Genomic DNA, 27,105 nt, shown 5'->3' with positions numbered 1-27,105 from the left:
ACACACGCACAAAAAAAATTAAATTAAAAAATCTTAGATCTTGCAGCTTTATTTTGTTTACTGGCACTCCTGTCTCCCAGCCTCCCTGAAACTTTCAGGCTAAAGGAAGAGGAGATGAAGCAGCATTTCTGCATGTGCAGAAGGATGAACATTCTGCTCCTTCAAACTGCCATACCAATGGCTGCTGGGACTCACCAGGGCTTGATGATCTCCCTGGATCTGAAATAATACATGTGCACTCACCCTCCCACCACCAATTTGCAGGAACACCCCTGCCGTGTTCCCCATAGGGTCCCTCAGAAGCTGAGATAGCATCTTCCAGCCAAGGACTGCAAGCACTTTGCAAGAGCCTTTCTACCACATTTTGCCACACACAGGAATAAAAAAAAATCTGGTTCAGAGAAAAAACACCCATATTGCATTCAACAGCAAAGCTAGCCTGCAACCCAAATCACAAAGCATCCCAAAGACCTCTACCAGAGGTCCTAACAAAGACCATCTGGGACGAGCATAAAGGTTTTGAGATGAGCATACTGCCAGCACTAAGGTTTCACATACTTCTGCGAGTTCACTCACCTCCCTAACTATGTCTATTCCCTAACTCTTCCCCGGCAGGAAGCTGGATACAGGGCAAGGTGGCAGGAGAGCAGGGCCACAGGGAGAGCTTCCCAGAAAGCGTAATTAAAACTGAGAAGAATTGAGACCAGCCTTTTGGGTCAGGGTTTGGGCTGGGGGTAGAGTCATAAAGACATAGTTAATAAAGATGTATTTGTACTTGAGAGCAGGTTGTGATGAGCCTGTCATCTATGAAGCACCAAGGTGTCTACAGGGAACAGCAGCTCTGCATCCCTTTGGATATACTCCAGGAAAATGATGGGGTACTGTCAGTCATTTTATTCCTACTATGAACTTGACCTTCTTGCTCCTCTCCCACCCAATGCCAAGGGGATCCTCACCCCAGGCAAACAAATAAAAAATAAACCAATACATGAGAAAACAGCAAGCAGGGAGGGGAGGGGTGGCCCTGTGCCACCACCCTCCATGCTGGCAGGCTTGCCATGACTCACTGCCCTGGATCAAGTGCTGTGGTGACGCATCCAGCAGCTATTTAATACTTCCTGAAGTCTCTCACTGCCTGAAGCACCGGGCCCAGCTCCTGGGCACCAAAGGGAAGAGACAGTACTTGCCCGCCTGCTGAAACCTCTGGTGGGGGAGAAGCCTCCCTTCTACTCAGATGTGGAGAGGTGACCCAACACTGAGAAGATCCATAAAGAACCAAAGCCTCCTGACAACACTCATCCTGCAACAGGTTGGAGGGGATGGACTGTAGTCCAGGTTTCCCTCCAGACCATCAACAGTGTCCTCTTGCCTGGGGTCCCTGTTTCAGAGTGGCATCACCTGCCCTCAGCTGGGCTGTTGCAGGGATCAAGCAGCTCTGCTGGGTTTTCCATGCCATGTCCATCCCAGGCCAGAAGGTGATGCCACAGGCAATGTTGACACTGCTGGCATGTCCAGCACTGGGCAGAGGTCAGCCATGGCAAGAGTTGACGGTGTGGTGCTCCCAGGGCTGGCAGTTCTCATTCTGGGCAGAGATGACCATCGACATCTCTGAACGAGCTGTCTGTGCGGCAGACCCTGGGGACCGCTGATGGTCACTGCCACTGCATCCAGGAGCAACAGGCAAAGCCCCTGCCTACAGCGACTTGGTACATGACCTTTCCATCATGCCAGCTTGTCCTGAGGATGCTGGCCCCAGAATCCTGAAGGAACACATCCCCTGGTCTGGTGCAAAGCTGTCAAGAGGGCCACCTATCAAAGAGGTCGTTGTCTTGTCCTTCAGCATTGGGGCCATCGGATTGCGGGCAGGACACCTGCACAGGGCTCCAAACCAGAGCAGCAAATGGGTTACTTCAACCCGGCACAAAGCATTGACAGTGGTTAAATGCACTCAAGAGATGACAAACGAGTCCTACCAGAGTGGTCACAGCCCAGAGAGGCAGCTCTTTATCCATCTGCCGTCACAGGGAAGGTGTGCAAGCGTTACTCACCCCTCAGGCCTATCGAAGCCACCAGCTCTTATGCAAGGCAACCACAAGCACCCAGGAGCAAGGAAGCAGCAGACATGGAGCTCGAATTCACACCCAAGCAGCTTATTTAGGGGTGGCCATAATAGCCCCCACATCCTTGGTTCACCCATCATCCCCCATCCAGCTCCCCAGCCTGACACAATGTGCCTGACAGCAAGCCCTAAAAATCAGCAAATTACTGAAATCAGTAATTTAACCTGAAGGTGCAGTTTTACCAGAGATGTGCAGATGGACCCCAGCCTAAAGGCACCCGCAAGCTCTGTGGCACTTTGATAGCAAGCAGCGCTTTCTGTGGGCATCCTACGATGTGTAATGCACATTCAGCATCTGCAGAAGTGCCATCCATCTTTCAAGGGCTTTTTGCACCCAAAAGACATCAAAGAAAAACTATGTCCCATGGCACTTGCATGCTCAAGAGCTGAAGCACGACTTGAGCCTGAAGTCACAGACCACCACCAAAGTCCCCTGGCAGCCCAAGGAGGACAAACCCCACACATGAAGATCTTGCAGGAGCTGCCCAAAGAGACAGATTTCTGGAGAGCCATAAGCACTATGCCAGCAACCACCTATTAAAAGAAAAATAGAGGCTTGGAGATTTTCTGTTCCACTTCCTCCCCAAAATTACAGACCCACACTAACACACCTGTGGAGGCTGGCAATGTTGAGCAGGGCAGGAAGAGTCAGGGACAAATCCTGCCCAAGGCTGTGTCACAGGATGGGGAAGGACCTCGGGGTGATGGCCTCTGGCAGGGATTTAGGGGAGGGAGGCTCATAACATGGCAGATGTCAGACACTCACTCCATCCCAGCTCCACCTGAGGGGATTTCTCTCACCATTTCTTTAACCCAAGCTTTTGGGTCTGCTACAGCATCAGACCCACATGAAGGCTTCAGAAACAGTCCTGGGAAGAAGCCGGGAAACTTCTTTCCCCGCCCTCTCTTAAACAAGCTAAGATTTATGGGCATGGCACCAGCATCAAGAGCCAATTCAAGGATCACAGGCAGTGATGACATTTCAGGGACAATTACCAGTCAGTCCATCCCAGAGATGAGCCACCTACCAAAAGCTCATTATATATTAAAACCATCAACCCTCCCCCCTCACCTCCTGCACACACTCACATTACAATGTTTCAGCCTTGGGAGCGGAAGGATCATCTTTCGCACCTTAACGCATCGCATGTCTCCCTTGCAGCACTAATGGTTACTGTCCATGGGGGAAGAAGAGCTGGCACGGCTGGCTAGTGAAGTCTGCTGTAAACACGAAGGTTTTCAAGAGAACCATTAGCAGCACCTGCTATTCCTGTAACCATTACTATCCCTCTCAGACCCACATGTGAAGAGTGACTTCATGAAAGCAGATGAAAGTAAATCCATAGTTTCTTCTCAAGGGGCAGAAGCAAAATTAGCAAAATTAGCAAAATTAGAGGGGAAAGAGGAAGGGCTTTTGTACTGCCATGCTCTTTTTTCCTTTCTATTAAGTTTGCCCTAATGCTGTGCCCAGGATGGGCTGGGGAAGTATTTAGGTTTGCAGCTCCCAGCGCAGAGGCAGGGCTAGGTATAGGTATTTTTGGGCTCTAGGCTGATCTAGATTAGGTTCATCATCTTTAGGGGATGACAATCCAGCTCTGAAAAGGCTAGCTCTGAGGAATATTTGCCAGACCATCTGCACAGAAACACAACCCTGGCACGCATATGCCAGCAGGTCCAGCATCTCTACTGCATTCATCTTCCACAGCAGTCATCAGTGAAAGCGTGAAGCAATTTATGAACATTTCCCCATTATTACACACAGCCCATTCCCCAAGTCGGACAAATATTGCAAATCTAGAGATGCAAGAGCCTGCTCAAGCCTTGAAAATACTCCTAAGTACCCTCTTTCTCCTCCCCAGCCAAAGAGGAGAGAGAAAGGGAACTTCCATTCCCCCCACTCGAGGGTGAGACACATATGAGGAAAACCCAACCAATGAGCTATTTGTCCCAATGCCTCTAGAAAAGCCAGAAACAACCCTCAAAGCACAGTTTCCTTGAGATGCTCACTCAGTCCAGCCCAGAGGACAACATGCACTTTGGCCAGTTACAAGGCAAGTGGAGACAGACACTCTCCCTGTCTCCTCTCAAATTCATCAAGAATTTAATTTCCATAGGATTACAGGAAAATTGAGGCTCTGCAGCTCTCCTCCAAGTAGGACCAGGGACACAAAAAAGCCAAACGACCTACAAATATTCTCCCTCCAACCTGCTTTCCAGCCTCCTTCAGAAAAGCTGGTGTCAGCCACCAGCAATTGTCTTTCCCTTCCAATTCTCATCTTACAGGAGAGGGTGATTAACAAATTAGCAGATGCACAACCGTGGATAAACCTCCCAGATTTTATTTTCCATTTCCAAAAAACCTTGCAGTTTCCTACCCTGCTTCATAAAGCTGCTACACGTCAAGGACACGCTGCTGGGTCTCCAGAGGAGAGGATGCACTGATGAATATGCGGGTGCATGCTGTCATGGATATTTATTTATAACTTTATAGGATTGAAAAGGCCTTTAATGACCATTTGTAGAGAGTTGAAAAGGCTCCTTTCCCTCACACACACAGACACAAAGACAAATAAACAAAAGAACCAGAATTAATCCAGGCTGAAACCTTTGATAAGACACTTGGGTATTTTAGAAGTCTCTGCTTTCATGCTACCTGGTTAATTAGGTGGAGGTGCTATCAATCCCACTTAAACCTACCCAGAGATAATAAGCTCTTAGAGCACTAAAATTATGGCATATCTCTGGAGAGGCAACTGAGTCTGGGACATCAATCCAGGGGTACAAATGACTGTCCTTCAACGAGTGATAGAGATCATGGCCACATGGCCTCTGCTGGGAGGCAGAGGACCTTTGGCTGAAGGAGTTTTGATGCCAGCAAAGGACTTCACCTCCCTCTCCACATGTAGGTCCAAACACTGGCAGTCAAAGGCCCTGCCAGCACTCAGTGATATTTGAAGGACTAAGGTGGGACGGGAACTGGTGCCAGGGACTGCACCAGCTCTCCTGCCTGTGCAGAAACGGGGACTCAATAAAAATATACTGTTTTTTTCTGAAGCATTTAGGAGCTTAATCCTCACACAACTAACGCTCACCTGGGGTCACTTTGTGAAAATATGTCCTTTTGAACTTCCTACCCCAACTTCTTTATACTCCTGGCAGGTCATTAAAAAGCCAAGTGAATTCAAAGAGGGCAGGACCAAATCCAACATCGCAGCCTAGGCAATCCTTGAACCGCATAAAAGTGCTCCAAAAATGCTTGAGAAGTAGTTTTGAGGGACAACTACTCCTCAGCATGCAGCATCTCAAAGATTCAAAGCAATGTTTCTAGTACATCCACTCCTGGGTCCCAAGGATGTTTCCCTTTCAGACTGGGAAGAACAAATGTCCTTTTGCTATATATGATGCTGAGTTTGTAAGATTTTTAAAAGACTAGAAAAAGTAATAGAGAAGGCCTTAAAAAACAAACAAACAAACCCCTACAACCCCTCCCAAACAACTACAAGAATCCTTTCTGAGGTACAAATGCTTATGCAGATACAGCTCTTTTTCCCCATTGATGGTGGGCAGAAGGGAACACCTTGGACTAGGCTGGGTTAGCCGTGGGAAAGCCTCACTCCTTTGGGATAGGACCCCAAGGACTTGACAAGCTGCCCTGACTGAGAAAGCCCCATCCCAGAGGAATCAAGGCAAGGAGAAGAGGAAGGAGACACAACCTCCCAGCAAGTCTGGAAAACAGAGACTTGCTACAGGATCAAACCATTATGCAAAGACCTGGGCATACTGGTCAAGGGACCACGGGGACCACGAGCTGCGTTCTGATGACGGAGCTGTCCCTCAGAGAAGCAGGGGTATGTGTGTGCGTTCATGTTGCATGAACCAGCCAGCACTAATCACAACATGCAAAGAGGTAAAAGCCTGGTGTACTCAGCATTCCCACCACAAGTATGTTTGGCTCTTTGCAGAAAGGAGTGCTGACACCTCCAAACACTGCCAGAACTTGGAAAAGAAAATAAAAATTGGCAAGTGAAAACAGCAACCACAAAGCCTCCAAAAAAAAAAAAAAAAAACAAACAAAACAAACCAACCCATCTTTATTCTTATCTTGAGATGCCTATGGTGTTCATCCAACCTGCTGCACACCACCAGCTGCCGCAGGCAAGCATCCAGAGGCAGAGACCAGCTCCCTGCTGCACGCTCACACTTCCTGGGGAAAGCAATGTTCCCAGCAGGAATCATTAAACCAGCAAGAACCCTTCAAGTGTTCTCGCTGCAATCACACAGTCAGACGCTTTTGCAACAGCATCTGGGTGCCAATGGCTTCCCTGGGCCAGTAGGAAAAGCAGGGAGCAAAGGGGAAGCTGCTACTCTCTGGGCATCTCTGCCAACACAGTTACTCTCCTCCAAAGTCCCTGCTGTGCTCAGGAGCATAGTGCTAGGTCTTAACATCATATAGAACATCCATGGGGGACTCTGGACCCCAAAACTCTTTTGGGAGCACTATGATATCCCTTTATCAGTCCTCCCAGTTACACAGGAGGCACCTGGGAGGGCTGAGCATGCAGCTCCTAAGACAAATAGCTTCAGCAGGTTCTGTGCTGCAGCAGGGTTAGGAAGCAGCAGAGAAAGCCTTCCCAAATTCAGGTAATCCTCAACTGCCCACAAGTTTCCAGCTTAAGGCTGATCTACCCATGTGTTTGGGTAAGAACTGTTCCAGGTTATTTTTTCAACCCTTTTTTCCAACCATTTTTTTTGAAGCAACAAGTTATTCTAGATGACTAGCCTGAGGCAGCTGGAAGCACCCCAGCCCTCAAGAAAGTGCTGACTCCAGTCCACAAAAAGCCAGATAATCAGCCACTTTTAGAAGCTCATGAACTTGGCATCTGAAAAATGGAAGGACATAAAAATGTTAGCAACCGTTTGCAACAATAGGATTTTGTTAAAAATCTTCAGTGGAGACATGCTTATGCCTTAATTTGACTACACAGGTTTACAAGGGCACAGATAAGTTGGGACAGATGGAAGAGCATCCTTTAAAAAGATGCTTTCAAAAACAATGCGTACACACAGAGCTGACACTTAGTGTCCCCTCACATCTTTATTTAATCTTGGGCACAGAGCAACCCACTGTCAAGCAGCACCCGGACTTCTTCCTAGTTCACCGCAGCACATGACATCACAAGACTCCAGAAAATACTCTGCTCTGAAGCCTTGGCACACACATCATGGCCTCCCAGCCAGGGAGGATTAACCCCTTGTCTGGGTTTGGTACCAAAGCATCACCCCCACAGCACATGGAGAAACAACAGAACATGCGCTTGGGTCAGTTCCAAGCCAACACTGGAGGTTTCTCGTAGAAGACACAAACAAGACAGGACAGAGAGATACTGAAAAACATGGATGAGATGAACCAGTGCAGGTCAAACGGTAGCAGAGGCACTCAAGCAATACTTCCCTGCAGTACATGGTGATGGTGAAGGCAAACACAACACAAACCTCCATATGGAGATGGACAACGCACACACTGTCAGAGCACACCAGCTCCCACCAAGCCCATTTAACATCCAAAATTCTTCAGCACAGAAGCTCCTCCGTTTGTTTGGTGCAGTAAATCCCTGCATCTTCAGCAATTACACCACACTACCTTTTTTGGTCAAGTCACATTTCCAGGAGCAGGGAAGCCAGGATGATTCAGGCCAGCTGCTGCTGCACCACTTCAGCCAGCCGCCACCCAAAGGTTTGGTCAAGCCTGGCAAGCTCTCCAGCACCCTCACTGGGGCCTGAGGGTATCCAAAGCTACAGAGTCGCTGAGCATAGCCATAACTCAGTTTTTTGAAGCATAAGGGGAAAAAAAAATTTAGAATAAATTAAACTTAGTTCTTAAGTTGTTTTATTATCTCAGGGTGGGATGGTTGCTCAGGTCCCCCTCTTCAAGCCCTGGGTAGAATTCCTATGTCTCATTTCCAAAGAGTTTTGTATTTTAGAGCAATTGCCACCCCCTTGCTAGGAAATTTCAAAGTGCAGGACCCCCAGACCTGCAGTGCTCAATGCTGTGGGGTGCTGGGCACCCACAGGTGCCGCAAGCTGTGCTCCCTGGCCTCTCAGCTTTCTATGAAATGGTGGAAGAAAGGCTTTAGGAAGATGTAAGTACTTGTGTGAGCTTTTCAATTTCCATGCCACTTCCTTCAAGAGGGTGTGGGGAAGCCAGTGGAGCTATGGGGAGAGGGAGGCCAGGCACAATGCTCAGGCTCTCCCAGCAGATAACTGGGATGCAGGAGGATTCCTGGCATTCCAGAGGCACCAGCAGAAGGTAAGAATGTCCGCCCTTCCCCACAACCCCTTCCTGAGCAGACATCACCGGCACTGACCGATAAGGCTGGCAAGCAGCATTTGGAAACGCTTCCCACTCCTACCCACTGCAGATATACCATGTGCACACCCATTTGTTCTCTTCTCCCTAAGAAGAGCTGCCATTCCTGCCGCATGAGGAGTGCAACCCCACACAGCTGCCACTCGAGGTGAGCTGACTGGTGTGTGCAGCATCACTGTCCCATCCCAGCGGGATCCAGCACCTTGCCATTTGACAGCAGAGCTCTGGCATTCGTGCTCCCACACGTTCCCGGGGCCTGGTGCCTGCCTGGCAAGTCTCGGCAGAGCAGCGGGCCAGGGCCCGCCAGCGTGCCGTTAACACCAGCATCCCTGGGAGCTGGCCCTGCCTCACGGCGAGGAGCAGACAAAGCTCTCGTCCCGCTTCCCGGACCATTTCTCACTCGTTTTCACCTGTTTCTCCCTAATTTCCCCTGAGATCAGCCATCCTGAGGCGAGTGCCACGTGTTGTGCTGGAGGCAGCCCCTCTGAATGATAGGTGCATGGCTGTGACCGCTTCTTCTGTGGAAATACCACACTCAAATGCACATTTGGGTTTCTAACCTGCAGTTACAAAGTGCTGTTGCAGGGCAGGGAAAAAACAGGGAGAGGAGTTTGGTATCCCGTCCCCCCTCCCTCCTCCTCCCCGCAGCAGGCCACAAGTGGAGTTACGAAACAACCTGCCAACCTGCCGGCAGAGTTCACAGAAGGCATCAGAAGTATGCAGCTGGAGCCTGGCTCTTATCGAGGAATTTAACCCCTTTCCTCGGGTAGACGGAGACGTCTCTGAACGGAGGAAGGACGGACAGCTTTGTCCCAAGGATGCAGACCGCGAGGGGAGGAGGCTCCTGGCATGTGCTGCTGAGACCCCACGCCGCCTCGGCTACTCCTCCGCTGGGGGCTCTTGGGCAGCGTTTTCCGCGCTAAGCGGGGCCGCGATGCTGCTCCTCCGAGCGGGGCCCGGGTGGCCCATGCCGGTGTCCAGAGCTGCAGGAGATGCCCGTGCCGGTGCCCGGCTCCCCGAGCAGGTGGGAGGCACAACTACCCGGCACTCGACCGACCTGGACACGGCCGGCGCGGCACCGGGCAGGTGGCACCGGGGCTCGGGATCTCGCCAGCGCCGAAAGCCGCTCCCAGTCAGCCCAGCCCCGGCTCTCGTTACGGGATCCGGGGTTTCTGCGGCGCCCTACCCCAAGCCAGCCCCTCGCCGCCCCCGCTCCACTTTGCAGCCCCGGGGAGGGTTGCCCCCCGCTCCCCTGGGCCCTGCCAGGCGGGCAAGGCGCCGGCTGCCCCGGGGACGGCTCTCCCCCCTGAGACCCGTGTCCAGCGGCCCCGCCGCAGCCGCAGCCCCCTCCCCGGGGCCGCTGCCGGAGGTGCCGGCCCGGCTGCGGAAGGGCAGGGCCGCGCCCCGGTGCTGCAAAGCAGCGGCGGCCACTGGCCAGGAGGCCCGGCCCGGCCCGGAGCCACCGCACCGGTGCGCACTCACCTGCCGCCGGCCCGGCCGCGGCACAGCAGCTCCAGCTCCAGCTCCAGCTCCGGCTCCTCTCCTGGGCGGCGGCGGCAGCCGCTCCGCTCCGCAGCGCGGAGCCGCGCAGACCTGCCACCCCGCCCCTCCGCGCCCCGCCCGCCAGCCCCGCCCCGCCAGGTGAGCCCAGCCCCGCCCCCCCCCCGCGCCCCAAACTCACTCCGGGGCCTCGGCTGTTTTTTAAAAAATAACAAATCTGAAATTCTCCTTTAAAAAAAAAAGGTCTTAAATTCTTCTTAAAACCCACCAAACCAACAACCTTAAATTCTTCTTTCTTAAAAAAAAAAGTCATAAATCCTCTCTAAAAGCAAAGCAAAACAAATTAAAATTCTCCTTTAAAAATAAAGTCTTAAATTCTCCTGCTTGTTTTATTTTTTAAAAGAACTTATAAATTCTACTTTTCCCCCCTAAAGTATTAAATTCTCTATTAAAAAAAAATCTTTAAAAAAGGCTTTAAAAAAGTATTAAATTCTCCTTTTATTTTAAAAAGTTATTAAATTATCTTTTTTTAAAAAAAGTCTGAAAACATTATCATGTTTTTTTAAAAAAAGTCTTAAAATCTTCTTTCTTAAAAACAAACCAAGCAAAACCTCATTGTACTTATCTATCCCTGACTCCTGCCCCCCCTCCCATGGGGCCATATGGGCGGGCTCATTCCTGGCTGGAAGCGCTCAGCCTGTCTGACAGCAGGGCCCAGACCTCCACCTGTCCCGGCAGGTCCCCAGGCAGAACAGAGGAAACAACCCCTTTTCAGAGAGGAAGAGCTTGGCCTGGTCCAGGAGGTGGGTGCAGCCCTTGTGCCCTGTGCCCTTCAGGCGGCCAGGGGCTTAGAACACCCTAAAACCACAGCAAGACAATGGGAGGGAGACAGGTTCAGCCGGTTTGGGAAGAAGCAGGTGCCTGATGCCGTGCTGGAGGCTTTGGAAACTTTTCACCTCCTTCCTCTATCTTCTTTTTTAGCTCCCAAAAAACCCACCTGAAAGCTTCCCCTGCCTGGCACACCAATGCCCTTCCTCCACAGCCCACTAAGCAATGGGGATGGCTGTGATGGCATCAGCCTCAGCATCCCTTCCTGATGGTCTCTACCGGCGAAGGTGCTCCAGCAATGCCTGTGCTGGTGCAACCCCAGTGCCAAGCACACACACGTGTGAGGCACACACACGGTTACGTTTATATTTCTTTACCAGAACCTCTTGTGAAATGTCCTACCAGTCACGAGGAAGGATGACCCACCCATCAGAGCCCGGATCCTGAGGTGACCACTCCAAAAAGAGATCTCAGGGTTGCTACTCCATCACAAAATGTGTGTTAATTTTAACTGATAGTCAGAAAAACCCCATCTCATGTGGACCTTATGATATCCTTATGTAAGGTTTTGGATATCCTTAACTACTCTCTTTTCCACATCCAAGCTGCTGGGACTGGGAGGTGATGCAACACACACAAGTACGTAGCTGTCACTCGGCAGCTTTAATTGGGTTTTTAAATGAAGTTTTCTGTTGTTCTGACATATTCCTCATAATTACGATCTCCTAAAATCAGATAATGCATCTGGTGCTCCATAACACAGGCCATGCCCTGGAGACCATGCAGCACAGGAGGAACAAAGATCTATAAAAGAAAACAACAAAAGCTGCTCTCAGGAGATACATATCTTATTTATTAGCTTGGATACTCTTCTGAGATCCTAATTAGACACATACTGAGGAGAGGTTCATTTGCCACTAGTGAGGATGGTTGTCTTTCCTTTATTAAAAAGATTTTGTGTTTCAAATCTTTCTAACTTTTGCAGGTTGTAAAAATATTGGAAATTTCTTTTCACTTGTAAAGGTAAAGCTATTACTGTGAAAAATATTATTCTAACTCTGCACTCACATCTTCATGATCCCTTAATTCCTCACCCTACTAAGAGTTCTCCACACCTTCCATCAGCCACGATGGATGAAAGTGTCCAGGGTATAGTTTCACATTGGTGAGCTCCTCCAGCCTGGCTCATGGACCACCTTCTCCAACCATTGCACTGCCTTGGCCCGCCTCTGGATTTATTCCTAAAGGTCCTGTGACATCGAGGCCATCTTCAGAGACTGACCAAGGAATAGTGACGGAACTGATTTCTAAGTTTGGGCTCACTGGTTCCTTGCTGGGTTTTCCAAAGAAGTGTCTTAAGAGTTTTGAAAAGTCACACGGTTCTTGTACGCTGAGTAGCCAGGCTGCTTCTGGGAGGAGAGTAATGCTGTCTCAGCATCCTGAGCAGCTGAATCATACCCAAGCAGGTCCTTTGGTCTCTCCAGCAGCAGATGAGATAGTAACCCTATCTGAGTTTCCCCAAGGAAAATGATACTGTCTTGCCGCTCTCCTTAGGAGCATGAGAAACGTCCTTGTTCTGATGCTTCCTAAGATACAGAACATGTTTGCACAAAAAACCCCTCATGAGTCCAAATGCACTGTGTGCAATCAGCAGGTCACCTTTCGGTGACCAGCTATAGCCTCTCTTAGTAGAGCCTGAGACGGCCACCCGAGCCAGCTCAGACACAGCAGTGTTAACCTGTGCTAACAGTGCGTGGTCAGCATGGGGCATAAGGGAGGCACCGGGATCTGCAGAGCTGTTGGGTTTCGGGTTTAGGCACAAACCCTCTGAGCTGTTGTTGTGAGGGCAGGCTAGGGGAAAACTTCTTTTTCAGGCCCATCTCTAACAGGAAAGAGTGAGAAGCCAGATTTTCAGAGGTGTCTCCACAGGAGCTGGATGCAGTCAGCATCACAGCTGTCAAACCTTCCTGCCAGCCTGAGGGTCGTCTGTTATTTTGCCATCTCCCAGCAGGCACCAGAGGCAAGAGCTGCAGTCCCCCTCCCTCTGGGGCACAAGGGCTATATGGGCCCCATGCTGCTCTCCTCTCCTTCTCCCCTTACCATGGACTCCTTAAGGCCTTGGGAATGTGCCTCCAGATCCTGTGAACCTCAGGATCTGAGGCTGAAATTTTTCAGTCACTATCCTTTCCTGACACAGCCACAACATTTCATGTGCCTCAGGGAAATTACTCAGTGCAGCCCTTGCCTGCCTGAGCATACAGAAGGGCATGTTTATCCCAGAAGATGAGTTTCCCTCTCAAATAAAGACAACCGCCCCCAAAATCCCAGCATTTCCAGCAAAGCCCTGGCACCAGGAGAGAAAAGTGGCCGGTACCATATGGCATATTGACTTTCTCTTCCAGCAGACACCCTCTACCTCAAGAGCCGTAATTCAAAGCTAGAAGAGAGGACCTATATGTATGTACATATAAATAATATGTATAAATAATACATATAATTACATCTATATAAATATAGATAAAAATATTTATATATACACAGGAATACTGCCTCCTGTTGCTCAACATATATTTTTAGCAGTGTTAGGAAGTGCCCATTGAATATGCCAGTACTCTCAGGACTTTGGGAAAGTTTGGAGGGTATGAAGTTTTTCCAGGTTTCTTTGGAAGGTCAACCTGCAGTTGATTTTCTGGCAAGGGTTTTATTATGCAACCATACACTGTTTCGGTAAGAAACAGAAGATGCTGCCTCAAATGGAACAAAAACGCTTCTCTGGAAGAATTTTTTCCTCTGTTTCTAGGACAACAAGAGACATGAGAAAGGAAAGATGCTGCAGCATCACAGGAATGCCGAATCGGGGCTCAGCACCGCAGAGCCACTGCAGCTGACTGCCAGTGTACTACAGACCGCACCCCATCATTTCCACCCGCAGCCCTGCTTGGCTTAGGGCTTGCAGGAAGGAGAGGCCTTCTCCTGGTGGGTAGACTAGCTGTTTTCCTTCAAGGGCAGGCCTCCTGGCCTCTGAAACTGGATACATTTCTTGTCCTCCTGCTTTATTCAAAGGAGCATTTATTCTTTCTGCGGCAGGCCTGGAAAATTTGCTGGCACTTGTCTCCTGTGACTGCAATATGAATGGGGATGCTCAACAACAGCCTACAGGATTGTGGTCTGAGACAGTAAACTTTTTGGCTACATTGGTCTTATGTATTTGAATTGCCCTGTGTAAGCATACAGCCCCTTTCCAAAAGCACTGACAGCCACTGCAAGGTCTGCACGTGTCTCTCTGCTTTCCACACGTGGAGTGGTGGGAGCTGTGAAGGGAGATGACCTGCAAACACTCTCATGAAAAGTGGCGTCCAGCACATTCACAGTACAAGATGAATATGAGCCAAGCAGAAAGGCATTGTAAAAACCCATGATAGGGTCAGACCCAGAAATCTCAGGTCCCTACATCCTCCAGAGACCTGCACTGCCTTGTCTTTGCTAGAATGGCTCTTGCAAAAGGTCCAAACCAGCAAAATCCAGCTGCAAAGTAGAAGTGAATTACTCAAAATGCAGGGCAGAGTTCTCACCCCTTTTGCAATAAAAAGTAGGAAAAAAAGGGATTTCAATAGGTTGGAGCTCCTGCATTCCCATCCAGCATCCTTAGGGGAGAGTATGGCAGGGTCATTACAACTTCATTGCCATTCCCCACTTCAACACTGCGTTGAGCTGCGTGACACCAGGAATAGGGGAGGAAGAAGCAACTGAAACAAAGGTACATAGGAGTGAGAGAGAGAGAAAATGGACAGGAGAAACAGGAAGGGGAAAGGGTAACACTGCTAGGAGGACAAAGGATGCCCAGGGCACATCCCACAAGATTTTACTTCCCATCCAGGTGCTGAACAGAATTCTGAAGACCTGCCTTTAGCCTAGGAAATAGCCTCATTAATTATGGCTGTTGAGTATGGGAATGCAACAGCTCTTTGCCATTCTGCTGCTCAGGGAGCCTGTGACCCGAGCCGTTCAGGTTTCCCAAGCATTTAGCAGTGTGGTCATGCTAATTTAGTTCGGTTTTTCAACTGAACTTGTGGGGAAAAGTCCTCTTCTTCCCAGAGGCATTGAAAGTTTTGACCTCCTGACCCTCCCTTTTACTAGGAGGTTCAAAAGCAGCATTGCAGCTGTTAAAGTTTTTCTTCATGCCTCAGTGATTCTCTGATGAGGGGACCAAGGCAGTGTTTATCTAGGCTCGACCTCTCTTCTTTGAGCCTGGAGATGTCTCTTTCGTTCAGTGCTACAGGCAGGGCAGTGCTGGAAACCTCCCTGCCTTGCCATTCACTCCCTCCCTGTGTGCAAACGCACCAGTGCCCGTTACTAATCCATCGCCCACCAGGAGCTGGGGTTCCCGGCACTGATCCCATTTGTCCATCACGCTGCAGATTCATTTACATTTAATCCACCGTGACTTGTCTATGAAACACAACCCTCCTGCTCTGATGCTGGCATCCATTTGGCTTCCAAAAGTCAACTGTTGGTGCCTGAAAAAAAAAAAAAATAACCCCCCTCCCAGCAGGTCATGACTGGCCTCGCATGGACCTCCAGTGTCTTGTCCTCCCCTCCGCTGCCAAGGCTCATTATTTGGAGAGGACATCCTCCACTTAATTTACCTCTTTGTCACACATGTATCTGCGCAGGCTCCCTTTGTCTTAAGGACCAATATCCATCAAAGCATGTGAGAACAGGTTTAAGGTGAAGCATCTTGTTTCAGGATGTTGCTCGCACATCACATCCCCTAGCTGAGACCCTGGAGAGGGATGGCCTGATTTGTTACTGTTGTATCCTGGATATTTACTCACAGCAGCCCGATTTTCAAGGTGATGGGGCAGTGCCTTCTGCTCTGCACAGGTCTCACCAGCTCATCTCAGTGCTGAAGCATTAGGTTAGGATGCAAAGTGAGGTGTGAGAAGGCGGGAGAGAAAACCTCTCTGAACTGCTAGTCTGTAGAGCTGTGGGATTAACCACATGCACACCAACAGATTAGGGTCATTAACGCAGTCATTAAAAAAGGGAGAGTCCTACTGTGAAAAATGACAGGTGCTTCACACTGGCAGGTGCCTGGTCCCTGAGGTGGAGGCTTGAAGGTGATGAGATAGACATGAGTGTTGCAGACATCTCCAAGGCAGGAGCAGTCCTTATTTTTTACAGCTCTCCTGCCACCTGAAAATAGCGGTAAGCACAGAAATGTGCACGGGTGAGGGGCTGAATTACCCTGGATTGTGCTCCCAATGTCCACACTGCAGAGCCATCTGCAGAAAGATGCTTGTGGTAGAAGCTGGGATAAGGGTCTGCATTATGGGCTCCTGCATCCCTGCTCAGTTATTATCTCTTTAGGTGAGCTCAGCTTCCCGAGCTGCAAAGTAAGGATAATGTTTACTTTGCTTCTAGGGGTGTGGAGGAATAATTAATTAATGTTTATGAAATGCTTTCAGATCCCTAAACAAGAGCGGTGAGATAAGCAGCGAGGGTTCACGAGGTAGGTGCAAAGCATTATGATGAATTACTGGGATTCAAAGGTAAATTACTGTTATTGCTGCCTAATAAGCAGACATAGCCATTAGCCTCTAACAATCTGATTTCTAAGTCTGTTAGCTCCTTTTCCCCTCCTTCTTCTCAGCAAGAACCTGGTTTCATCTTTGCTACTCACACCCAGCTGACCATAAGAACCCGATAGGTCATATGGGCTTCAACCAGCAAGCTTGTTTCTTCAAACCGTGTGGTTTCAGGAGGTGTGAATGCCCAGATGTAATCCCACCCCTCAGGTGGGCTGGAGAACATGCCCTTGCGTGTGCCCCTAGCCCAGCCTTTGCTTAGAAAGGCATAAATCCCAGGAAAGACCTTGCCGTGGTGAAGGGTAGGAGTGCACAGGGGCAGTGACACAGTGAACAGGCTCACGGGAGATCAGAACTGCTCTAAGCTGAGCTGAAAAGAGTCTTTAGGCAGTTTGGCCATCTTTGCCTGGAAACCAAAGTGAACCTGACCTGTTTTAAACCAGTGTGAGTAATGTGAATCCCAGCCTGGCATGAGCAGGTTTTTCTGGTTCTTGCTGCAGGTTTTCCCCCCCCTTCCCTGCCTGGGCTCCCAGTTTCATGCTGGGAGGGCACCTGAGCCTGGCACAGCTTCCACCCTTTGGGACGCCTTTTCCTGCTCTCTACCTGCACCATTCCCATTGATCCCTAATTGCTTTTCCAACACCATGCCTCCAAAGCCACCTGCCAGCCTGAGCTCTCAGAATCCCCTACACTACACACAACCAGCCCCTCATCTCCAGCCTCACTCAAAACCTTTTTTAAATTTTTTTCTTTTTATTTTTCCATGGCTAACATTAGGGTTATGTATTAAGACCCCAGTTCAGTAAGATAGTTACACCTGGGCTGGAACCCAACATTAGAAGACGTAAACCCCTGCAGGATTTAAGCCTGGGTTTCAGTCCTGTTGAGCCAAAGGTCTTTGGTGAGCAGGGATGAAGGCCTAAAATCACTCCAGTTCCTCTGTGCCTCCCTGGAAATTCCAGTCTGGTGGGAAAGCAGCCAAGCAGCTGTCTCTTTTTTAAAAGTACAATGATGATAACAATAGTTGATTAAGTCCTAAGTGGATCCTATATGCACCCACACAAATAACAATACCTAAACAAAGAGGAACAGAGATTTTTTTTCCCCCTTTGACAAAATTTCACAGTTCTGCCTTTTAATTTTAAAGATAAATTGTTATTATCTTCAAGGGACTGGCTTCTTATTAGCTATTGATTTTACTGGAAGATATTGGCTCTATATGTTCAGAGTACTCAAGTAGGTTAGGTCATGTCAGCTGGAATTCACCTGGGGAGCCAAATAGAAAATAGATTTTATTACCTACTCTGCTAAGGATAAATAGTATTTGATGCCTACATGGTAGGACTGTATTCTTAACCCAAGTTTTTCTAGTAACTACATAAATCATGGAAACAAAGTCGCTTTTCCATTTTCATGTTAGCAGCATGACTGAAACAGAAATATCATCCAACAGATGCACATTCAGCATGTATCTTCCTTTCTATTGGGAAGTCAGTAAATTGGCTTTTGCTTCCATAATGCTGAGCTCTTGGCAGTTTCTGAGCACACCCGTACTCAGCACACAGCAGGCAGCTCTAATAACAGGCGACCTAAGCAAAAAGGAGGATTTAGATTGCCCTTGCTCACCGAGATTTTCCAGCTCTTAATAGTCAATATTTGCCTTCAGGCTGTGGGTTAGTCAAAGAAGTCAGGGCAGCCCAGCACCAGCAAGGCTCTGCAAGTGGTGCTCATCTCCTGCACCTTGAGTGAACCAGCATAGTCCCAAAACACACTCAACAACCCTGGGAAGGACATGGCAGAGCACATATAGTCCCCTCCCAGTGGCTCTCTGGCAGGTCCTGTTTTTTTGTATCAAGCATCCCCCCTTTTACCACCAGGCATGGGAAATATGCCTGGCTGTCATTCAGAGAGAGTGGAAAACAACTGAAAAGCCAGAAACTTTAGACAGGATGAAGCCTGGACTGTACTGCCCTCAACAAGTGGGAGTTTTAGAAAATACCACCTTTGTGAAACCAGAGAGAGAAGACAATACAGAGGGTGGCATGGGCAATGAAATATGTATGTACCTAGGACCTCATCCAGCCCTCTCCCCGACACTGTACCTCTTGCCTTTGCATTCAAGGGGCACTGGATCTCATCCAAAAAAGATGCAGGGAACAAATGTAGCCCTGGCAACCCCACTGAGGACAGGGAAGAACAAAGAAGACCCCTGGGCTGAATTGGTTTCCATTTTTAATCCTTATCTATACCCATCAACCCCATGGATGGAAAGAGGCTTCTCAGCTGTATAGATTTGCATTGCTATGGGAGTTTGAAGTGATAAAACATTTGGCCTGCCTATTCAAAAGCAATTAGTGATTCAAAGCAGTCTGAGACATCTTAAAGGGGCCTGGTTTTCCAAGAGACAGGTGCTCTGAGCTGACTTTGGGGGAAAATTGAGTTTTTTAGAAAAAAAGAAGTTATGGGCTGCTTGAAAATACAGTTCCTTCAAGCCTTAGTAGTGAAAAATAAGTATTGGACAAAAAATCCAGTTTAGGCTGGTAAAATCTATGAAGAGGTGGGAAGAAAAGGCTTGATTTACAGCGCTGGTAGAAGTACTGTTTATCTATCTATTGAACACATATAATTTATATTTTCATGTTACAGGTTTCCCCTCCACCACCACAAGTAATGCAGGCAGAGCCATCTCCCACTAAGGCTGCCATCTCAGCATCCCTGTCGCAACATAACATCAGCACCGAGCCAGACCTTCTCCCCAGATCTCCTACCAAGAGAGGAGGTATTTTCTGAGCATTGCTGCTCTTGGACTTCTAAATCTACCTAGGCAAAAGGGCAGCTTTCCAGCCTTTATCTGACTGCAGGGATGAGCACATCCTTGCTGCCACCATTGCAGGACAAACCCAGGGAAGAAATGAGACCTGCACTGCAGCTGTTACAATCTCTGGCAGGATGAAAAGCCCTGGAAAGGCAGTCCAGGGATGACTAGCTCTCAGGGTCTCTGGGAAAAGGCAGGAAAATCCATGCCAAGGATGTTCCCTGCAAAAGCATCCTGGTCAGCCAAAGTTGTTTCCACTACATGTGCCACGTTGCCCAGGGGCTGCTGCTGGGGCTGTGCCAGGCAGAAATCAGCAGAAGAATAATGCAGGAAAGGGTAGGGCTGAGTTGAAAAAAAAAAAAAAAAGAGGATTTATTCCAGAGACCACTTAAAAGCTAATAGGGCAGAGGGCAGGGGATGCATTTTAAACTGCTTTTTAATCGGAGCGCAGATATATCCATCACCATCTCTAACATCTGTCTGGCAAGCTGGATGGGTGGGGGCAACAATCTCTGAGGCTGTTCCATGCAGACTAAGTAAGAGGGAAACTAGGCAGCAGATATATTCAGCACCCCTCAGGGGTTTCCAAGGCAAAACACTGGTTGTGAGCAGGTGCTGCTCGGCCCTGGCGAGCAATGGAGGAACACCCCCAGGTTGTTCAGATATCTCCCTTTCCCCACAGAGCTGAGGAATCAAATGCTCACTGGGGAAAAATGCCCTCCACTACATGCAGCTCTGCAGGGCCTAAAGAGCATCTTGGCTGCTCAGCTCCAGAGCCAGTGTAGTGTGATTCAGTATAAGCCTCCAGCTGAGATCAGGGCCTGCAACGTGCACTTGCACACATATGGGGACACCTTCTACCCCAGCAGCTTTCAGGCTGGAGAAGACTACTAAAAGGAGAGAGAAATAATATTTCTTCCTATTTCCCAAATGTAAAATGAAACTATGAGATCCAGCTTAAAACCAAAATAAACAGCACACAGATATCAGTCTGCACTTTTAGGCACTCAGATGTCTTCTTTCAACTGATCCAGACCGATTTTTGTCCAAGCTTCAAATCATCAAAGGCAGAGGTGCAAATTGCAGCTGCTTTCCCTGATCCAAGGCTGCTAAACCTGCACTTCCCTGCCCATGCCGAAATCTGCTGCCGTACTTGGCCAAAACAAGGGGCCAGACCTGCAAACCTATTCCAGGTGCTCTTCAGAGTTGCTATACCTGCAAGAACAACCTAGATTTAAGGCAAGGTCATGAGCACATGTGAAATGCAAAAAGCAGCAGTAAGGCAAGAACCACAGGTGTTGTGGAAAAGGCCCAAGACACCTGTCTGGGACTATTCTCAGCAGGTCCATCAGCCTTCATGGTATCTGCTGTGTTTCTTGTCTCCCCAGCAGTAGCTGTTTGTGTGGATATCTCACTTTTCTTAGCACATACACATGCAGCATCAGGTTTTAACTCCCACTGTTGCAAAGACACGTGAGAAATGTGACCCTGAAATGCTGCAAAGGTTCAGAAAGTAAAGCACACTCACAATTTACTTATTCAATCCTAAACTTTGGGGCTGTGCTGCTTTTTGAGTTGACAAACTGGTGTGGGACAAATAGGGTACTAAAATGCCAGAGGTTATCCCCCAAATCAGGTGTCAGAGAGGATAAATGGAGTTTAATGGCATTTCCAGGAAGAACTTCCCTAGATCTTATAGGACCCTCAAAGTCATCTAGCAATCACCAGGAAAAACTCACCAGACAAGAAAAAGGAAGAGGCACAGCAGAACCAGTAGGTCTGGAGGTGATCCAGAAGACCATCTCCAACCCACTGCTGGTACCCACCACTCACTGTCTCCCAAAGGAAATTTCCAGCCACTTGGGCTCACTTGTGTGACAAGTTTTTCTTCCCCTGCCTCTGCTCAGGTGTGACTATATCATCTGCTTTTCAGCCAAGAGGATGCTTCACACTGCAGGATCCAGAGACAAGCCTTGTAATTAGGAGGTGGGTGCCGCCCACCAGTTAATCCCTCCTCCTTCCTCATTGAGCTTGGGAAATATGTAGCCAGGTTTGTTTATATTGCCCATACAACTTATCATTTGTTCATACTGCTTTTTGTCTTCAAAGCACTTCAGAAGGAGTTTTACAAGCTTCTCCCCAACCCTCATGTGACAAAGGATTTGGAAAGGGAATGGAAGGGGAGCAGGGAAAAGGAAAGGTAAACAATTTGCCCCAGGACAAAGAGAGTTGGCTGTAGAGCTAGGATCAACACCCAGAAGCTCCTGCCTCTGAATCTTGTGCTCTGATCTCTGCCTGTACCTCACTATCTTCAGGTTCAAAACTGGTATTGTGTAGCCTGGTGATCATCTTGGTACCAGAGAGCAGGTTTCAAGGAATTTCCTTCAGCCCAGCACTCCTGTGGTCGGAGCCACCGGCCCTAGTGGTCCTGGACCAATGATTAAACTAAAGAATTTCAAATATCTGGCAGTGGTCAGTAAAACCACAATCAACACATTTTCCTTATCAGCACCAGAGGAATGAAATTGTCATCATTCCTATCAGCCAGTACCTGGAAACATCTGGCCCACTTGCCCAAAATTCTTAATATACTGATAACCCTGCCACAGCTTTACTATCGGTACTCCTGAGTTGCTAAGCCCCTTAAATCATTGCTGGGCAGGAGCAAACTCTCTCCTGGGTGGTCCTGGGCCCACAAATTACTTATTTTCTCCCCATCACTGGAACAATCTTGTACTGGAGTTTGTTTTGCTGGTTTTGCTGCAATTTTTCTCTCTTGGTAGAGAAGGAAAGGAAAGCTCAATAATTTGGAGAGAAGAGACACACTCCCCATCTTTGTCTCTTAATCATGAGACAAAATGAAAAGGTTCCAGCAGATAAAGGGACACTCAACCAGAGCGTTCCTTGTACCAGACCCACCTGGTGAGCACCTCCCTCGGGTAAGGTGAGAGCACCACTATCAGCCCCTTGGTCCTGCTGGGAGAGCCCCTACCTAAACCTGCCATTTGCTCTCCTCCTGGCAGTGTGTGTCAAGGCTCTGCCCCTTGCTTTGCTTCCACCCTCCCAGCTGTAAAATAGATGTAAGGCGTCTTTCCCAAAGCCCTCCAGGACCTGATGATGAAGACTCCAGAAGCATTAGAAGACTCTAATGTCACCACTGCTTTGGTGATTACTCCTTTCTGGGGTAGGAGAGGGTGGCAATTACAGGAATCATGTCTTCAGCCCTCTCCGACAGGAGCAGGGAGGGCACAGCAATTTTGGCTTTTCCACTGATGGGTATGCAGGGCAAACAAACACAAAGTGCCAAGGCTGGAGACCGCAGGCACTGGGGGTGATGCAGCACGTGAGACAACCTCTGACACTAGGACTAGGTGAGGACTACCAGCTCCACGCACGTGCAGGCTGAGTAATATCCCAAGGAACCCAAACACACATGGAGATGGCTGGGACTTGAGAAATCTTGCCCAAGGGCCAAGGGGACTCTAGTAAGTGACCACACAAACTTCTGTAGATCCCACATCCATAAAAAGTAAAATAATGTCTCCTCTTAATAACCTTGTTAATGATATCTGCTCTCCTAGGAACCAGGATTGCTTGAACTTCATGTCTATGGAGGAAATCTGAACTTATGCTGAAGCTTTCTGGTGAGTGAGCTTTGCTTGTGTCCCTCTGCTACAAGAACTCTCTGGTGTCTAACAGAGTTTTGGTCTATGCCAGGCATTTCCAGGGACAGTGAGTATGTCTTTCTCTTTCCTCCCCTCAAGACCCATTTTCAAGACACTTGTAGGTGTCCTGAAGCAGAGCACCTCTACTTCTTAATGTTTAAAGAGCACAAAGAGAAGAAAGGTTCACAGATTGACAGGCACACGAGTCCTACCATGAATGGCTTTTCTTTAAGAAAGCAACAGGAAAGAAAACAGACCAAGCTTTATTTTTCTTGGTGAGGAGAAGGGACAATTTCCCGTCCATGATTCAGCCCTGTCATATGGAGACAATGACAGTCCTTTATACTCCTCACAGCTTTGTCTTTAAAACACCGCTCAAGACAGCACACCTCTCCGGGTAAGGTGCAATTACCTGGGAGTTCACTAGCTCACCACTAGCAATTACCCAACTGTCCTGTGTCCCATCAACCCACCCTAATCACCACATCATCACTACAGCCTTAAGACTAGTGGCTCCTACAGTAAATACTATCATTAAACACCTGGGAGTGAATTTACTACCAGCCATCGAGTGGTTACTTGCTGGGGTCACTGCAAACATGCAAACTGAACAGAAGGATTGTTATAAAGTATGATCCCACTCAAGTAAAAGCAGATGCTATTAGCAAGTGACAGGCACTGTTTATTCCATAAAATACCAGGAAAGACAAGTTATTTAATTACGATCTGGGAAAGTCCTGCTTCAGTGGGGCTAACACTCCCAGTCATAAACTCCCTAGGCAGAACGGCTGGGGAGATACAGAGTGAGCTGAATTTGTTCCTTTTTATGGCCTGCAAGGTGTGGGTATGCTTTCCCCTCTCTTGGGTTTCAGACTGACATTACTGTTAATGGGTTTAATAAAGCCTGAAGAATGCACTTGCCTTAACCCTTCAGAGAAACAAGGCTTATTTGAACTAATTGGAGCAGGGAGAGCTGCTGGTCCAAGCAGGATCACCCACTCTCAAGTTGCTGAATTTTAAAAACTGGCTCTAAAACATGATTTTTGAAAAAAGAGTGAAAATATCCAACTTGTTGAATTTACCTTTAGGCTTCTGAATTTTCAGGTTCATTTAGGTTAAACCTCCTGTTAGTATACAGGACAGATGTTTTTTCTTAACTTTTATTTAGATATAAAAAGCATCACTGAATCTCACAGATCTGGTACCTGTGTTTTCCAGGTGAAGCCTATACTGCTGTAAGTCACCCACACCAAAATTCTAAACCTTGGCAACACTGCATTATGCAGGTTTGGTTTTTTTTAACTGACAACTTGTTCTGCATATTCCCACTTAAACAGTGAAAAATGATCTGTGTAACCGGCATGACCCTTTCCCTTTCTCTAATCCTCCGCCCCGTCCTGGGATAGGCTGACTGTGCTAATCTTACATCTCCAGGTCATCAATGGGAATCCAGGTCAGCAATAAAACACTGCCAGCAAAACCCTCTCTGTTCATTTTGTGGTGTCCCTCTGCCTTTTCCTGACACCAGGATCTCGAGGAACTGCTCTTCTGCTACAAGCATGACACTGGGAGGGATCACCAAGTCTCCTCGTGCCTTTGGTGCTCTGGGTAAGAATTGTTCAGGCAGCCCTCAGCCCTTTGCCCTGATAAATAACACAAACTGTGATCTCAAAGGCCTCGGCATTGCTGCCCCACTTGTGGCACCAAGACCTTTCTGAGTCATGGTGCTGCATTTCAGTGTGTGCCATTGAATCCACACAGGACACCAGCCCTTCCACAAGCTCACCACCCACCACGGAGCCAGGAAGCTCCTCTGGGATGAAATGTTACCCTGTAAAGGTGGTTCCTCGTCTCGGACAGCTGGCACATCTTTTTACATGTTTGTCTCTGCTAGTTTTGACAGGTGTAAAACGGGTTGTGGTGAGCGCTGCCTCCCCGTGCCGGCAAGCGTCCTCCCCCAGCAAGCTTCTTACGTTTCTGCGCCCATCTCCCAAGTGGAGGAAAAAGCCTTTTCTTTACAGCACACCCCCACAACGCTCCTCGCTTCCCTGCACACAATTGAGCCCTGGGGGGCCCTTCCCTCCTCACCCTCCCCCCGGCTCCAGAGGAATGGACGTGCAAGGCGGGTTGTGCTGAGACACAACCAGAGCAGCTCTTTATCTGCAGGAAAAGCTTTCATTTCAATTTAAAGCCACCTTCTTCTAGCACAGCTCGTAGCCCTGGCTGTCCTGCAGGGCTTTTATGAGTTTGGTTAATCAGGCGAACCCAAACTTACCCAAAATCAGCTGCTCCGTCCTCCTTGGGGCAAGAGAGCTGACCACAAACTGTCTGAAGGCCGCTTGACTCCCCCCTCGCTGCACAGCTTCTCCCGAAGCACCCCTCCCACAAAATCACTCTCAAACCCCCCACAATCCCAGTGATTTCCTTTGCCCTACTCCCACTTAAAACAAGCCCCTCCACCGCCGTGTCTGTAGACAGGAGCACAGGTGCCGGCGGAGAGACGTGCAGAGCCAATGCCGGCCACCTGACACCCACGCTGGGTGAAACTCATCCCACCTCCAAAGCTGGGGCCGGGGCACGGCCCGGGACCGCGCAAAGGGTACCTGGAGGAGGGCCAAGGGCCCTCCGCGCTGCTCCTCGCCCTCGATGCCTGCCTTTCTCCAGCACCCGCTGCGCTCCCGGAGCCGAGTGGGGACGGGAAAGTCTGGCTCCTCTGCTTCTCGTTGCCAGGACACCTTGGCGTTCAAACCTGAGCTGGGACCAATCAGCCCCGGGGCCGGGGAGCACCAGCCTCACGTCATCCTCCGCTGGCGTTGATTTGAGCGAAAAAGCGTGACAGCGGTCACACAGCCCGTGGGGAGCTGCCTTTGTGCGGGTGGGCTCTGCCCCCACCCCTGCCGCTTACTGGAAGCCTCTTCTGTCGGGCTGCGGAAAACAAAAGAGCCGCGAAGAAGGAAAGGGAAAAGAGAATTTCTCTCCAACTGCCAAAATTGAGTTCGAAAGCCTGGGCTCTTCTGCACGTTCTCGTTCTTCACCTCCTGGCTGCAGTCCAGATCCCGGTGGTCAGCTCACCAGGGAGAGTCAGCACCTGTATCGCTTCATTCTGGGAGGGATGGAGCTTCCCCAGAACTAGCAGTGTGCTCCTTGTCCCCCAGTGTGGCTGCTTCCACCTGCCTGGCTCGGCCTCAGACTGTGCAGCATGGGTGCAGACCCACAGCTCCAGGGATGCTTTCTGGCTTGGCTGCAGTTGGAGGGGTATTTTTTCCCCCAGCCAGCCCCTCCAAGATGTTTTTTACAGGGGCCAAAACTGGAGCCCTAAGCCCCTTATGAGCACACGATGCAAAAAGTTCATCTTTTGTTAAGGAAACTTTCCTGTCTGACCATTCGGGAGGCACTTTGGCTGTCACAGTCCCAAATTTGAGTGCCTCCCGAATGGTCAGACAGGAAAGTTTCCTTAACACCTTGGTGCTGGGTTCTTGGCTCAGACACGTGCAGCTGCTGCCAAGGCGCACACCTGAGTGAAAGATGCAGCCTTGTTTTTTTGGGGTGCCAGTGATGGCAACTAGTGCATTTTGCCTGCCCATAAGTGGAGCGGATTAGACTCACCCTGCTCCTTCCCAAGGTGGCTAGGTCCAGGTGCCTGGGTAGAAACTGAAGAGAGACCTCCACATCACCTTGGTGGTGGTGGTAGGGGGATGGACAACAGGGACTCAGATATCCTGGCAGAGCTTCTTCCCTCGAGCCCTTTAGACTCTCCAACCCAGGCATCTATGTGGATCTCCTTCCTGCTCACAGTTCAAAGTCATAGGATAACATCTGTCATGCCCAGGGCAGATGCTGAGCCTCTGGGATAAGTGTACTGGGTTTCTGCTAACCCTATTGCCTGTAATTTATTCTCCCCACCAGAAGACAACTGAGGTTTTGCCTGCTCCCAAAAGAAGATGACCTGAAGTGCAGTCTGAGTATGCTGGAGGGTGGAACCATAGGATCAACTCCATGTGGTGCTGTGCCTGACTCACTCTCCATTACACCACCTCCCAACCACTCATTTCACTCCATTAATTAGCTACACTGCCGAGGTGCAATTCACTCCCATAGCCCGCACTGGGTTGCTTTCCTTGACACCGTGTGCCAGCAACAATTAATGAATCCAGGCTGCCTCCTCACCCCACTCTGCTCTGCAGGTGGATGTGAATGAGCTGTGGTAGCCTTTTCCCAGTGGA

The 27,105-nt window shown here is 49.1% G+C and overlaps 1 protein-coding gene across 2 annotated transcripts in view; it reads right to left on the bottom strand.

The window, feature by feature from the left end:
• Positions 1 to 26,060, bottom strand: part of RASSF7 (Ras association domain family member 7) — a 36,280-nt gene extending 10,220 nt beyond the window's left edge. The window contains exon 1 of one of the 2 annotated variants that reach the window (XM_027904621.1): positions 25,486 to 26,060. The gene's annotated coding sequence lies outside the window, so the exon portion shown is untranslated. Of the gene's footprint in view, positions 1 to 9,968; positions 9,994 to 25,485 lie in introns of those variants that run through there. The other variant, XM_027904622.1, reaches the window with a different exon arrangement.
• Positions 26,061 to 27,105: the final 1,045 nt, after the last annotated feature.

The sequence above is a fragment of the Empidonax traillii genome, unplaced genomic scaffold (assembly GCF_003031625.1).
Source record: "Empidonax traillii isolate 1590-97213 ecotype Southwest subspecies unplaced genomic scaffold, ASM303162v1 scaffold1069:size343330, whole genome shotgun sequence".
NCBI classification, from domain to species: domain Eukaryota; kingdom Metazoa; phylum Chordata; class Aves; order Passeriformes; family Tyrannidae; genus Empidonax; species Empidonax traillii.
This window is presented reverse-complemented; position numbering and strand designations above follow the sequence as displayed.